Here is a 14865-nt window from a genome sequence, read left to right as displayed (position 1 = left end):
GCAGCTTTATAAATGTTTTACAAAATAGACACAAGTACATTAAACTACTTTCTATGGTTGAACGATCGAAGCTGAATATGCTCCTTTTACTTGGTAACCTAAGAATTAGTAAACCAGTCTACTAATTGACGCGAATCCTAAAGATAGATCTATTGGGCCCAACAAACCCCATCCGTTGTAGCGGATGCTTTAGTACTTCGAGTTTTTAATATCATGTCCGATGGATGTCTCAGAATGATGGGGATATTCTTATATGCATCTTTTTTAATGTCGGTTACCAGGTGTTCAAACCATATGAATGATTTTTATCTCTATGTATGGGATGTATATTGAAATATGAAATCTTGTGGTCTATTATTAAGATTTGATAAATATATAGGTTAAACCTATAACTCACCAACATTTTTGTTGACGTTTAAAGCATGTTTATTCTCAGGTGATTATTAAGAGCTTCCGCTGTTGCATGTTAATATATGGACAAGATTTGGAGTCAGCATGCTTGTATAATATTGTTTAAAACTGCATTCGAAATTTACTTTGTTGTAACATATTAATATTGTAAACCAATATGTATTGGTAGTGTGTAAGTGTGATGTTTTAGATTATCATTTCTGATAATCTAGGTGGTGTCCTTTTAACCTTGTCGATAAAATAAAGGTTATGGTTTGTTTTAAAAACGAATGCAGTCTTTGAAAAATGTCTCACATAGAGGTCAAAAATTCGCAACGAAAATCAATTAATATGGAACGTTTATAATCAATATGAACGGGACATTTCAGTTGGTATCCGAGCGTTGGTCTTAGATAACCAGAAATTTGCATTAGTGTGTCTTATCGAGTTTGTTAGGATACATTAGTGAGTCTGGACTTCGACCGTGTTTTCTTTAAAAACGATTGCTTAACACTTTTGTTGGAAACTATATATTATTAACATGTAATTATTATGTGATATATTAACCTCTTAATGTGTTTGATATTGTGTGATAGATGTCTACCACTAGTACAAATCCCATCGACTCACCTAATAATAATGAAGAGTCGAATATACTTTGGGAAGATTCACAAATTCCCGAAGAGGAACCGGAAGAGGAGGAACCGGAAGAGGAGGAACCGGAAGAAGAGGAACCGGAAGAGGAGGAACCGGAAGAGGAAGAACCGGAAGAAGAAGAGGTTCTGGAGGAAGAAATATTGATACCTACAGTAAATCGGTTAAATAAAAGAAAATCCTCAACCAATGGACCAAAGTCAATAATGGTCAATGGTGTTTCCGCCGAGGAAGCAAAATATTGGGAATATTACCAATTTTCCGATGAATCGGATCTCGATGAGGATTCCGATGACGTTATAGAAATTACCTCGACCCAATTTACTAAAGCAAAAGAAAATAATAATAAGGGAAAAGGTATAAAAATAGAGAAACCTGATTCCAACCCCGATGAACTTTATATGTATCGGCAACGTCCGTATTTCCTAAAGTGTAACAATAATCCGGGAACCTCTAAACCACCAGGTTTTTCTAAACCATTGTGGAAAACGACGGCTCATATTAGAGGAACACCATATATTCCTGGAAAATTAGGAAAGCGAACCAAGTCTGAAGAAGAAGAAACCAGTGATTCAGATTAGGGAGTTGTAATCATGTTGTGTATTATATGTATTATAGTGTGCTTGTACTTTTATGTTCTATGTAAAAATTGCTTGTATTGTTTGTTAATTATCTTTTATGAATCTAACCCTTATCTATTTTATAGTATAAAAACAAAATGGACGTTAAGGGTAGACAACCGAATATTTTAGAAGACCTACCAGAGGATATGATTGAGGAAATCTTGTCTAGAGTCGGTCAGAGTTCATCAGCACATTTAGTTATGGCAAAATTAACTTGTCAAACATTTGAAAGACTTTCCAGAAATGCCTTAGTTTATAAAAGGATTTCCTTTGATAGGTGGGGTATATCACATTGGGGAGACCGTAAGTTACGCCGTGTTTTCTTTAAAGCGTTAAATGCGGGGAACCCAAATGCAATTTTACGCTACGGGTTAAGAACCTATTTTGACTCAACATATCCCAACATAGGATTTCGTGAATTAGAAAGAGCTTCTAACATGCAACATAAAGAAGCATGTTATGCTTACGGGTTAGTGATGTTCGCTTCTTACCAAAGTGAGAAAAAGAACATCGGATTGCAGCTTTTAAATAAAACTTTCCCACAAGTGACGGATTCAGTAGTTGGGGTGAGAAACAAGGTTTTTAGATTATTACGGGGCTGTAGGACATTACGAAACCCTCGTCCTTTTGACGACATTACAACATGCTGCCTAACCAATGGTCATAACAGTTATTTTCCACAAGACCAAGGATGGGAAGTCGTCTTAGTAAAACCGGAATGCATGACTTGTTTCTGGACTTATGAATTACGTGTCTTTATTTCCTTTGCTGAACAACTTGCGTATTAACTAGAATTGCCTTCATAGCTGCCGAGTAGCAAAGTTATTATGTGCTATATTTCATCCTATATGTATAATAGCAGTATTTTAAGTTTGTAAAATATTGTATAAAGTTTGAACGCGAAATATTATTGTAATAAGTTTTTCATATAGAATCGTAGTAGTTGAATTGTATAATAGCTGCTAAGTATGAACTTAACGGGTAGGTACTACCCGAATTAAAACTATAAAATGCTAATATGAAGAAAAAGCTTTTATAAATAAGTTCATATTATGCTATGAAATACTATTGACTGCTCGTAAATTCTATATGGTTAACTCAATTTTTTTGGCTATTTTTGAAGGAAATGGCACCGGAAACTTGTCAGAACTTGAACATGAGTGAGGAAGACTTTCGTATTTTCCTTGCTGCGAACATAGCCGCAGTGCAGGCTGCGATGCAAAATAATAATAACTCCGGATCTAGCAGTGGAACTAATTCCGCAAGAAACCGTGTAGGATGCTCCTACAAAGAATTCACTGCCTGCAAACCTTTAGAATTTGATGGAACCAAAGGACCAATTGGATTGAAACGGTGGACCGAGAAGGTCGAATCGGTGTTTGCCATAAGTAAGTGTACTGAAGAGGATAAAGTTAAGTACACTACGCATACATTCACAGATACGGCGTTAACATGGTGGAATACCTATCTTGAGCAGGTAGGACAAGATGCTGCTTACGCACTACCATGGTCAGCATTCAAGCAATTGATGAACGAGCAGTATCGTCCCAGAAATGAGGTCAATAAGCTCAAGGTAGAGCTTAGAGGATTACAAACGCAAGGTTTCGATATCACCACGTACGAACGACGATTCACAGAATTGTGCCTATTGTGTCCCAGAACGTTCGAAGACGGGGAAGAGAAGATCGACGCATTTGTAAAAGGGTTACCGGAAAGAATTCAAGAAGATGTGAGTTCACACGAGCCCTCCTCCATACAAAAGGCAAGTTGAATAGCTCACAAATTAGTGAACCAGATCGAAGGAAGGATTAAAGAGCAGGCGACTGAAGAGGCTAACATGAAACAAGTCAAGAGAAAGTGGGAAGAAACCAATGACAAGAGTCACCAATACAACAACAACAATCAAAACCACAATCGCAATAACTATCCCAATAACCGCAACATCAATCGCAACAACAACTTCAACAAACGTCCCAACAACAACTACAATAACCGTTCCAACAACAATAACAACAACAACAACAGCAACAATAACAATCCCAACAACAATCTCAATAACAACAATGGCAACAAAAACCAAAAACAGCCATGCCAAAGATGTGAAGAGCATCACCTGGGGTTCTGCACGACGTTTTGCAACAAGTGTAAAAGAAATGGTCATAGCGCGAAGAAGTACGAAATCTACGGACCAATGCATAACAGAACTAAAAGAACAAACAATGTCGGAACAAATAACACCGCCATAGTTTGTTTTGGATGTGGAAAACCGGGCCACTTTAGTAGAAATTGCCCGAATCAGGGGAATACTAATGGGCAGGGCCGCGGAAGAGTTTTCAATATTAATACGGCAGAAGCGCAGGAAGACCCGGAGCTTGTTACGGGTACGTTTCTCATTGACAATAAATCTGCTTATGTTTTATTTGATTCGGGTGCGGATAGAAGCTATATGAGTAGAGATTTTTGTGCTAAACTAAGTTGCTCACCGACGCCCTTGGATAATAAATTTTTACTCGAATTAGCAAATGATAAATTAATTATAGCAGATAATATATGTCGGAATCGAGAAATTAAACTGGTTAGCGAAACAATTAAGATTGACTTGATACCAGTAGAGTTAGGGAGTTTTGATGTGATAATCGGTATGGCCTGGTTGAAAGAAGTGAAAGCAGAGATCGTTTGTTATAAAAATGCAATTCGCATTATACGAGAAAAAGGAAAACCCTTAATGGTGTACGGAGAAAAGAGCAACGCGAAGTTAAATTTTATTAGTAACCTGAAGGCACAAAAACTAATAAGAAAAGGTTGCTATGCTGTGCTAGCACACGTCGAGAAAGTCAATTCCGAAGAAAAGAACATCAATGATGTTCCCGTCGCAAAATAATTTCCCGATGTATTTCCGAAAGAATTACCGGGACTACCTCCACACCGATCCGTTGAATTTCAAATAGATCTTGTACCGGGAGCTGCACCAATAGCTCGTGCTCCATACAGACTCGCACCTAGCGAAATGAAGGAAATTCAGAGTCAATTACAAGAACTTTTAGAGTGTGGTTTCATTCGACCAAGCACATCACTGTGGGGAGCTCCTGTTTTGTTTGTCAAGAAGAAGGATGGTACATTTAGGTTGTGTATCGACTACCGAGTTTTGAACAAACTTACCATCAAGAACCGCTACCCACTACCGAGAATCGACGACTTATTTGATCAACTACAAGGCTCATCGGTTTATTCGAAGATTGATTTACGTTCTGGGTATCATCAAATACGGGTGAAGGAGGATGATATTCCAAAAACTGCTTTTAGGATGCGTTACGGTCATTACGAGTTTATGGTTATGCCGTTTGGATTGACTAACGCACCAGCTGTGTTCATGGATCTCATGAACTGAGTGTGTGGGCCATATCTTGACAAGTTTGTCATTGTTTTCATCGATGACATACTTATTTACTCGAAGAATGATCAAGAGCACGAAGAACATTAAAGAAAAGTGCTAGAGTTGCTGAGAAAAGAAAAACTGTACGCTAAGTTTTCAAAGTGTGCATTTTGGTTGGAAGAAGTTCAATTCCTCGGTCACATAGTGAACAAAGAAGGTATCCAGGTGGATCTAGCAAAGATTGAAACCGTTGAAAAGTGGGAAACCCCAAAAACTCCGAAGCACATACGCCAATTTTAAGGGCTGGCTGGTTATTACAGGAGATTCATCCAAGATTTTTCCAAAATAGCAAAACCCTTGACTGCATTAACGCATAAAGGGAAGAAATTTGAATGGAAGGATGAACAAGAGAAAGCATTTCAATTGTTGAAGAAAAAGTTAACTACGGTACCTATATTGTCATTACCTGAAGGGAATGATGATTTTGTGATATATTGTGACGCCTCAAAGCAAGGTCTCGGTTGTGTATTAATGCAACGAACGTAAGTAATTGCTTATGCGTCTAGACAATTGAAGATGCACGAGCAGAATTATATGACGCATGATTTGGAATTAGGCACGGTTGTTTTTGAATTAAAGACTTGGAGGCACTACTTATATGGGGTCAAAAGTATTATATATATCGACCACAAAAGTCTTCAACACATATTTAATCAGAGACAACTGAACATGAGGCAGCGCAGGTGGATTGAATTGTTGAATGATTATGACTTTGAGATTCGTTACCACCCGGGGAAGGCGAATGTGGTAGCCGACGCTTTGAGCAGAAAGGACAGAGAACCCATTCGAGTAAAAGATATGAATATAATGATTCACAATAACCTTACTACTCAAATAAAGGAGGCGCAACAAGGAGTTTTAAAAGAGGGAAATTTAAAGGATGAAATACCCAAAGGATCGGAGAAGCATCTTAATATTCGGAAAGACGGAACCCGGTATAGGGCTGAAAGAATTTGGGTACCAAAATTTGGAGATAAGAGAGAAATGGTACTTAGAGAAGCTCATAAAACCAGATACACAATACACCCTGGAACGGGGAAGATGTACAAGGATCTCAAGAAATATTTTTGGTGGCCGAGTATGAAAGCCGATGTTGCTAAATACGTAGGAGAATGTTTGACGTGTTCTAAGGTCAAAGCGGAGCATCAGAAACCATCAGGTCTACTTCAACAACCCGAAATCCTGGAATGGAAATGGGAAAACATTACCATGGATTTCATCACTAAATTGCTAAGGACTGCCAGTGGTTTTGATACTTCAATTTATCGAAGAACCCGTCGAAATAATGGATCGTGAGGTTAAAAGACTTAAGCAAAACAAAATACCAATTGTTAAGATTCGATGGAATGCTCATAGAGGACCCGAGTTCACCTGGAAATGAGAAGATCAGATGAAGAAGAAATACCCGTACTTATTTCCAGAAGATACGACAACACCTCCAACTGCTTAAAATTTCGGGACGAAATTTATTTAACGGGTAGGCACCGTAGTGACCCGAACTTTTTCATGTTTTTATATATTAAATGAAATTGTTATTTATATGATTAAGTATTTCCAACATGTTAAGCAATCAAACTTGTTAAGACTTGATTAATTGAAATAGGTTTCATATAGACAATTGACCACCCAAGTTGACCGGTGATTCACAAACGTTAAAACTTGTAAAAACTATATGATGACATATATATGGTTATATATATAGTTAACATGATATTATGATAAGTAAGTATCTCATTAGGTATTTTAACAATGTGTTATATACATAAAAATGAGACTATTGAATTAAGAAACTCGAAAACGATATATATAACGATTATCGTTATAACAACGTCTTACTAAGTACATATGAATCATATTAAGATATTGATACACTTGGTTAATTATGTTAATGATAAGTAAATATATCATTAAGTGTATTAACAATGAACTACATATGTAAAAAATAAGACTACTAACTTAATGATTTCGAAATGAGACATATATGTAACGATTATCGTTGTAACGACATTTAACTGTATATATATCATACTAGGATATATTGCATATCATAATATCATGATAATGTAATAATTTAACATCTCTTACAATATAATAAATAATGGGTTAACAACATTTAACAAGACCGTTAACCTAAAGGTTTCAAAACAACATATACATGTAACGGCTAACGATGACTTAACGACTCAGTTAACATGTATTTACATGTAGTGTTTTAATATGTATTCATACACTTTTGAAAGACTTCAAGACACTTATCAAAGTACTTCTACTTAACAAAAATGCTTACAATTACATCCTCATTCATTTTCATCAACAATTCTACTCGTATGCACTCGTATTTGTACTCGTACAATACACAGCTTCTAAATGTATTTACTATTGGTATATACACTCTAATGATCAGCTATTAACAGCTCATGTGAGTCACCTAACCATGTAGGAACCATCATTTAACATCTAGTATGAAAGATCTCACAAAATAACAAACTAATGGAGCCTATATGACACATCCATTTTCACATGAATGAGCAAGTCCACAAACACATTCATTTTCAATATTTCTTGAATCAAATTACTCTCTCTCAAGTGTTTTTACTTTGTTCTAAGTGTTCTTCATCATCTTTAACAAAATCTAGCTCAATCTAGTTCATAAATCCATACATAAACCAAGTTATAAAACAACTACTCAAGAACACACCAACAACACTTCCAAGTTTGCTAGCTTACTTCCAATCTTACAAATCCACTTTGAGTGATCATCCAACCTCAAGAAATATTTCTTATTTACAGTAAGGTAATACTCATATTCAAACTTTGATTCAATTTCTATAACTTTAACAATCTTATTTCGAGTGAAAATCTTACTTGAACTTATTTTCGTGTCATGATTTTGCTTCAAGAACTTTCAAGCCATCCAAGGATCCTTTGAAGCTAGATCTATTTTTTTCATTTCCAGTAGGTTTATCTACAAAACCTGAGGTAGTAATGATGTTCATAACATCATTCGATTCATATATATAAAGCTACCTTATTCGAAGGTTTAAACTTGTAATCACTAGAACACAGTTTAGTTAATTCTAAACTTGTTCACAAACAAAAGTTAAGCCTTCTAACTTGACTTTTAAAATCAACTAAACACATGTTCTATATCTATATGATATACTAACTTAATGATTTAAAACCTGAAAATACGAAAAACACCGTAAAACCGGATATACGCCGTCGTAGTAACACCGCGTGCTGTTTTGGGTTAGTTAATTAAAAACTATGATAAACTTTAATTTAAAAGTTGTTCTTTTGAGAAAATGATTTTTCTCATGAACATGAAACTATATCCAAAAATCATGGTTAAACTCAAAGTGAAAGTATGTTTTCCAAAATGGTCATCTAGAAGTCATTCTTTCGACTGAAATGACTACCTTTACAAAAACGACTTGTAACATGTATTTCCGACTATAAACTTATACTTTTTCTGTTTGGATTCATAAACTTAAGATCAATATGAAACCATAGCAACTTGAAACACTCAAAACGGATTTAAAACGAAGAATTTATGGGTAAAACAAGATTGGATACTTTTGCTTGTTGTAACTATGTGAAAATTGGTAACAAATCTATATTAATCATATCCTAGCTAACTCATATTGTATTATACATGTATTCTAATATATTATGTAATCTTGGGATACCATAGACACGAATACAATGTTTTGACATATCATATCGACCCATATATATATATATATATATATATATATATATATATATATATATATATATATATATATATATATATATATATATATATATATATATATATATATATATATATTTCGGAACAACCATAGACACTCTATATGCAGTAATGTTGGAGTTAGCTATACAGGGTTGAGGTTGATTCCAAAATATTATATACTTTGAGTTGTGATCTAGCCTGAGGCTTGTATACACGAGGTCGTGGATTGATTCGAGATAATATATATTGTTTAATTTCTGTACATCTAACTGTGAACAACTAGTTGTAAGTTACTAACAATGACAGCTGACTTAATAAACTTAAAACAGTAAAACGTATTAAAAAAGGTTGTAAATATATTTTGAACATACTTTGATATATATGTACATGTTTGTTATAGGTTCGTGAATCGACCAGTGACCAAGTCTTACTTCCCGACGAAGTAAAAAATCTGTGAAAGTGAGTTATAGTCCCACTTTTAAAATCTAATATTTTTGGGATGAGAATACATGCAGCTTTATAAATGTTTTACAAAATAGACACAAGTACATGAAACTACTTTCTATGGTTGAACGATCGAAGCCGAATATGCCCCTTTTACTTGGTAACCTAAGAATTAGTAAACCAGTCTACTAATTGAAGCGAATCCTAAAGATAGATCTATTGGGCCCAACAAACCCCATCCGTTGTAGCGGATGCTTTAGTACTTCGAGTTTTTAATATCATGTCCGATGGATGTCCCGGAATGATGGGGATATTCTTATATGCATATTGTTAATGTCGGTTACTTGGTGTTCAAACCATATGAATGATTTTTATCTCTATGTATGGGATGTATATTGAAATATGAAATCTTGTGGTCTATTATTACGATTTGATAAATATATAGGTTAAACCTATAACTCACCAACATTTTTGTTGACGTTTAAAGCATGTTTATTCTCAGGTGATTATTAAGAGCTTCCGCTGTTGCATGCTAATATATGGACAAGATTTGGAGTCAGCATACTTGTATAATATTGTTTAAAACTGCATTCGAAATTTACTTTGTTGTAACATATTAATATTGTAAACCAATATGTATTGGTAGTGTGTAAGTGTAATATTTTAGATTATCATTTCTGATAATCTAGGTGGTGTCCTTTTAACCTTGTCGATAAAATAAAGGTTATGGTTTGTTTTAAAAACGAATGCAGTCTTTGAAAAACGTCTCATATAGAGGTCAAAACCTCACAACGAAAATCAATTAATATGGAACGTTTATAATCAATATGAACGGGACATTTCAATCACGCCATAGCGCGGCGGCATCGCACTTTTTTTCGGCGGCATGAGAGTATCACGGGAGAAAGGAAAAGCAACATCCAATCCGAAAAAGCCACGTGTTTGCAACGACTATTTTATGAACGGCTATTTTTATTTTTATTTTTGTCTGTAAATACCATTTACCTAAATTTATTTTCCCATACATCTCACCACTTGTATTTAACATGTTAATGTTTTAAATCAATCTTCGTTGTTCGATGACATAAAGAATGGAACTGCGCCACAAGCGCCATTTATTGTAAACGGTAATGACCCATGGTTACTATCTAGCGGATGGCATTTATCCACAAATTGGTAAACGCTTATCAAGGCACCATCGTCTCCAACTGAAGAGCCGCGTGCAAAATTTAAATTATATCAAGAAAGTGCACGTAAGGATGTCGAGAGAGGATTCGGTGTCCTTCAAGGTAGATTTTGGATTTTACAACCACCAGGACGATCATAAAGTTTGAACAAGATGAGTTGGATTTTTTATTGTTGTGTTGTGTGCTATTGCACAATATGATAGTAGAGGATAACAGGTACGCAATACTTACAACTGAAGGAAGTGCATCGAACTATGTAAGGAATCGAACTACAAGTAGTAGACGTGCACGTGAGATAAGAGATAAAGAAGTACGAGACAGGAACGTGCATAGCCAACTTCAACAAGATCTCACCGGACACATTTGGGGCCTTCCACCAAACTTTCAAAGTGGGAATACTTAATTCAGGACTTGATTAAGTAGTAATCGTATTATGAATTTTAATAAATGTAATTTTCTAGTTTTAGGTATTTTAATAAATTGTAATCCTTTTATTAATTTTTAATATAAGTGTGCTTTATTATTTTTAATCAATGAAATATTTTAATATAACTAACTCAACATAAAAAAAATGAAAAAGAAATTAATAATGGTGGGACCCAACTTCTATAACACCACCATCACACCAACACTACTACAAACTCAAAACCAATATCATACTATCATAATTGTCACATCAGCACTATACCCTAGGGATGAGCAGATTTCCCGATTTTCCGAAACCGAACCGGTACCGGTACCGAAAATCGGTACCGATCGGGATTCGGTATCGGTTCCGGTACTTGATTTTAAGCTAATTCGGTATCGGTATTTTTCGGTATGGTACCATTCAGTATTGGTCTAATTCGGTATCGGTATTTTTCGGTACGGTACCGAAAAAAAATGAAAAAAAAAACGTATTTTAAACCGTACTAAATACATGTAAAAATCGAAAAAAAGTAAATTCGGGACAAACGGTATAATACCGAAAATTACCGGTACCGAACCGGTACCGGTATTGGAAAAACGGTACGGTACCGGTATTCGAAATTGGGTAAATTCGGTAACGATACTTTTCAGTTCCGGTAAGGTTCGGTACCGATTCCGTACCGTGCTCATCCCTACTATACCCTACCAAAACCTCTATAACCATCACACCATCACCATTAAAAATGGTCTTACTACTTGAGCAAATTGGATTGTGTTCACCATTGGGCTTTTATTGTTGATGCGAATGAAATTATTGGGCTTCAAATGTTTATTGGTAATGTTGGGTTGCGAGTTTATGTGGTGAATATGGGCCGTCATTTATTGTGTATTCTCTTGTTGGAGTGATAACTTTAAATGGTACATTTTGGGCCTGATGTATGACAAGTTATTTAGCTTGATAGTTCTGGGCTTCGTGAGGAACTTATCTGGCTTATTGGATTATTGATTATGGACTAAAAAGGGTGTAGAGAGCTAAAAGTTTTTGGACTGCTGCAGATGATACTGTTCTTTCTTATTAGTGTTTTTTTTTTTTTTTTTTTTTGTTTTGTTTTGTTAAGCGAGGAAACCCTCCTATGAACGAGCACATTGGTTCCCCCATTGAAGGTAAAACCTCGGGTAATCAAGCCCTCCGAGCGCGAGATCTGGTACCGGATGAATTGCGCATTTTATTTCTTGTTTTCTGTAGGTTTAGTCTTAGTTGTTTTTACATGGGATGTTCACTAAAAATCCCATCTAGGCCTACAAGACAATTGTTGTAATTTTTCGTTATTTTAATGAATTTTTACAGGGATTTGGCCCTTTATCCAAAAATAAATAAATAAAACAAAATCCACTACTAATTCTCCAATCCTTATTATGCAAGTGCAACTGAAACATAAAGTTGGGCCTGTTCAACAGACTTGGGCTGCTGTCCATTTGGCCCTATTAAATCGGGATGCAAAGTGGGCCTCACACAAATTGATACTTCTGACCAGTATCACCAATACATTTTAATCACCAATATCGGACTTGCAACATAGTGAATATAAAGCATTTTTCTATATATAAACTTCTTTTGTGTGCATAAGAAAAATAATACTAACAAACTAACAATTACTGAGAATAAGAAGAAGAATACGTACCATTGATCCAGTTTTGTTTAGGCTGAAAATGGTAAGCAGGTTTATGAACCTTGTTGACTTTTACAGCATTAAAAGATTGGTAATAAGGATTAACATCATGGGAACCCATGACTCCACCATTAAAACCAATGAAGAGTACTGGGAAACAACACACCAAAACCTTGAACAATTTACTGCAAGTCTCCATTGTTAGTTTGTTACAAGAGTGTACGTTGGTGTTCTTAATTAGTGTGTAATATAATATAATGGTCTTCAAATGTATGTTGGGGCCGCCGGTTGATCGGTTACAATATGATTAACTCAACGATATTGTAAGGATGCTATGTTTTGTTGGTGTTTAATATTTAGTGAAGAACCAGAGAATGAATTGCAATGTGAATGTGTGGAATAAATGGTATTTTTTTAACCTCTATATCACTCACACGTGCAGTAGAAATAAAATAGAGGCTTATTAAATTATGGTGAATGTGAATGTGAATTATTGTTTCCAAAATAATAAGAACACAACCACACAGTGATATGGAAATAGTAGTTTTCTTTCTCTTTAATTTACATAAGCTGAAAAGTAAATTGAAGGCATCACCCAGATATCTCTTTGTTTACATATTTATAAGCAAATGAAAAACAAAGGCTAGTATCCGACTCTCCTACGTGCAAGCATGGACTTCAATGTTGAGGCCATATAATTTGGGCTTTATCCGGACTTATTCGTAGTTCCGGAAAGTCATCGTCTAATAAACGATGTATTGCCTCCACCTAGATCATAAAATATAAAAAGTATTATATATCATAAAAATAAAAAATATTATAGATCATAAAATTCATAAAATATTATTGTTGGGATTACGTCGAGTAAATACCGGAAAATATACGAATACAACTGTTTTTTTTTTATTAAAGGCCCTGATACTAACATGAATATATAAACCACGAAATGTCCCTAAACAGGACTCGAACACTCAACCTCAAGATTGTAAGGATGACCTCAATACCGCCAAGTCATTGGCTCTTTGGTACGAATACAACTTATTTTAATGAGAAGTAAAACTTACCAGAAAATATGTGTAATATCCCCTACTAGGCTACTATATATGTTGGTCTACGCCTCATTTATAAATCAAATGTCTTTATTTTGATCACTTCAATTAAGGATGAGAAAAAATCGACTTAATTAAACTACAGAGAAATATTCAAATGAATTTAACTTTTAAGTTGAGATCCAAGGGACCAATTAGAGTGTGACATGTGGCGCGACAATCAAATGTGATTGGAAAAAAAAAAATTTGAAATTTTTTTTTTCTTGAATTTTTTTTTTCGAAATTTTTTTTCATTTTTTTTTTCAATCATGATTGGATTTGACATGCAGTAAATCACATGTGATTCTGCATGCCAAATTCAATCACACGTGATTGAAAAAATAAAAATAAAAATTTGAATTTTTTTTCTTTTCAATCGCATGTGATTGGATTTAACATGTAGAATCACATGTGATTGGATTTTACAATCACATGTGATTGGATATACAATGCTAAATTTAAAAAAAATATATTTAAAAAATAAAAACTTTCGAATTTTTTTTTTTAAATTTCTTTTTTAATTTTGTTTTCAATAACATGTGATTGTCGCGCCACATATTACGCTCTAATTGATCCGTTAGATTTCAAGCAAATTATTAGAGTCAAGTGATTACAACTCTTAAACTATAATCATAATATTTGTTATAAGTAAACGAATCAACCAAAATCACTACAAAAAAATATCTTTCCCTTGACAACGCTCTCGACAACATAGAGTCATCTTCAAAGACCTACTACACGACAAAAAAGTTGTTTTTTTTAAGTCACTGGCTCTTTGGTAAACGAAACCTGTCGCCCGTGAAGGTATTTTCTTTTTTTAATTTTCTTTCGGGAAATTCTCTTGGCTTTATTTTTCGCGGGAAACTTTTTCGGGTATATTTTATTGTTTATATATTATTTTTTCCCTTGTGAAAAGAATTTTGGCGCAAGCCAAAAGCCCAAGGTTTTTCAAGCGAATTTTAGATAGGAAAATTGTTCAAAATACACTTTTTTTTAAGGCTTCAAACAAAATACACTTTTTAAAAAAAATTGTCTTTTTACACCATTCAGTAGACGGAATTTCTGTCTACCACCTTTATCTGTCGTCTACTACCATTTTTACAAAGTAGTAGACAGTAACAACAAGGTAGTAGACAGTGAGAACAAAGCAGTAGGCAGCCAATTACAAGGTACTGCCTTGTTGTTATTGTCTACTACCTTGTTGTAGGTGTCGACACCAATAATACATATCA

General features: G+C 34.6%; 1 long non-coding RNA gene and 1 pseudogene across 1 annotated transcript in view; both read right to left on the bottom strand.

Moving 5' to 3' along the window:
* The window catches only part of LOC139841176 (beta-fructofuranosidase, insoluble isoenzyme 2-like), a 66344-nt pseudogene extending 53669 nt beyond the window's left edge, over positions 1-12675 (bottom strand).
* A 318-nt stretch (positions 12676-12993) lies between these two features.
* LOC139844254 (uncharacterized) overlaps positions 12994-14865 on the bottom strand; it is a 53636-nt gene continuing 51764 nt past the window's right edge. The window contains exon 5 of the long non-coding RNA XR_011757888.1: positions 12994-13313. This is a non-coding gene — a long non-coding RNA (uncharacterized lncRNA). The remainder of the gene's footprint in view (positions 13314-14865) is intronic.

The sequence above is a fragment of the Rutidosis leptorrhynchoides genome, chromosome 4 (assembly GCF_046630445.1).
Source record: "Rutidosis leptorrhynchoides isolate AG116_Rl617_1_P2 chromosome 4, CSIRO_AGI_Rlap_v1, whole genome shotgun sequence".
Lineage (NCBI taxonomy): Eukaryota > Viridiplantae > Streptophyta > Magnoliopsida > Asterales > Asteraceae > Rutidosis > Rutidosis leptorrhynchoides.
The sequence above is the reverse complement of the archived record's forward strand: the minus strand, read 5'-3'. Positions and strand labels throughout refer to the sequence as shown.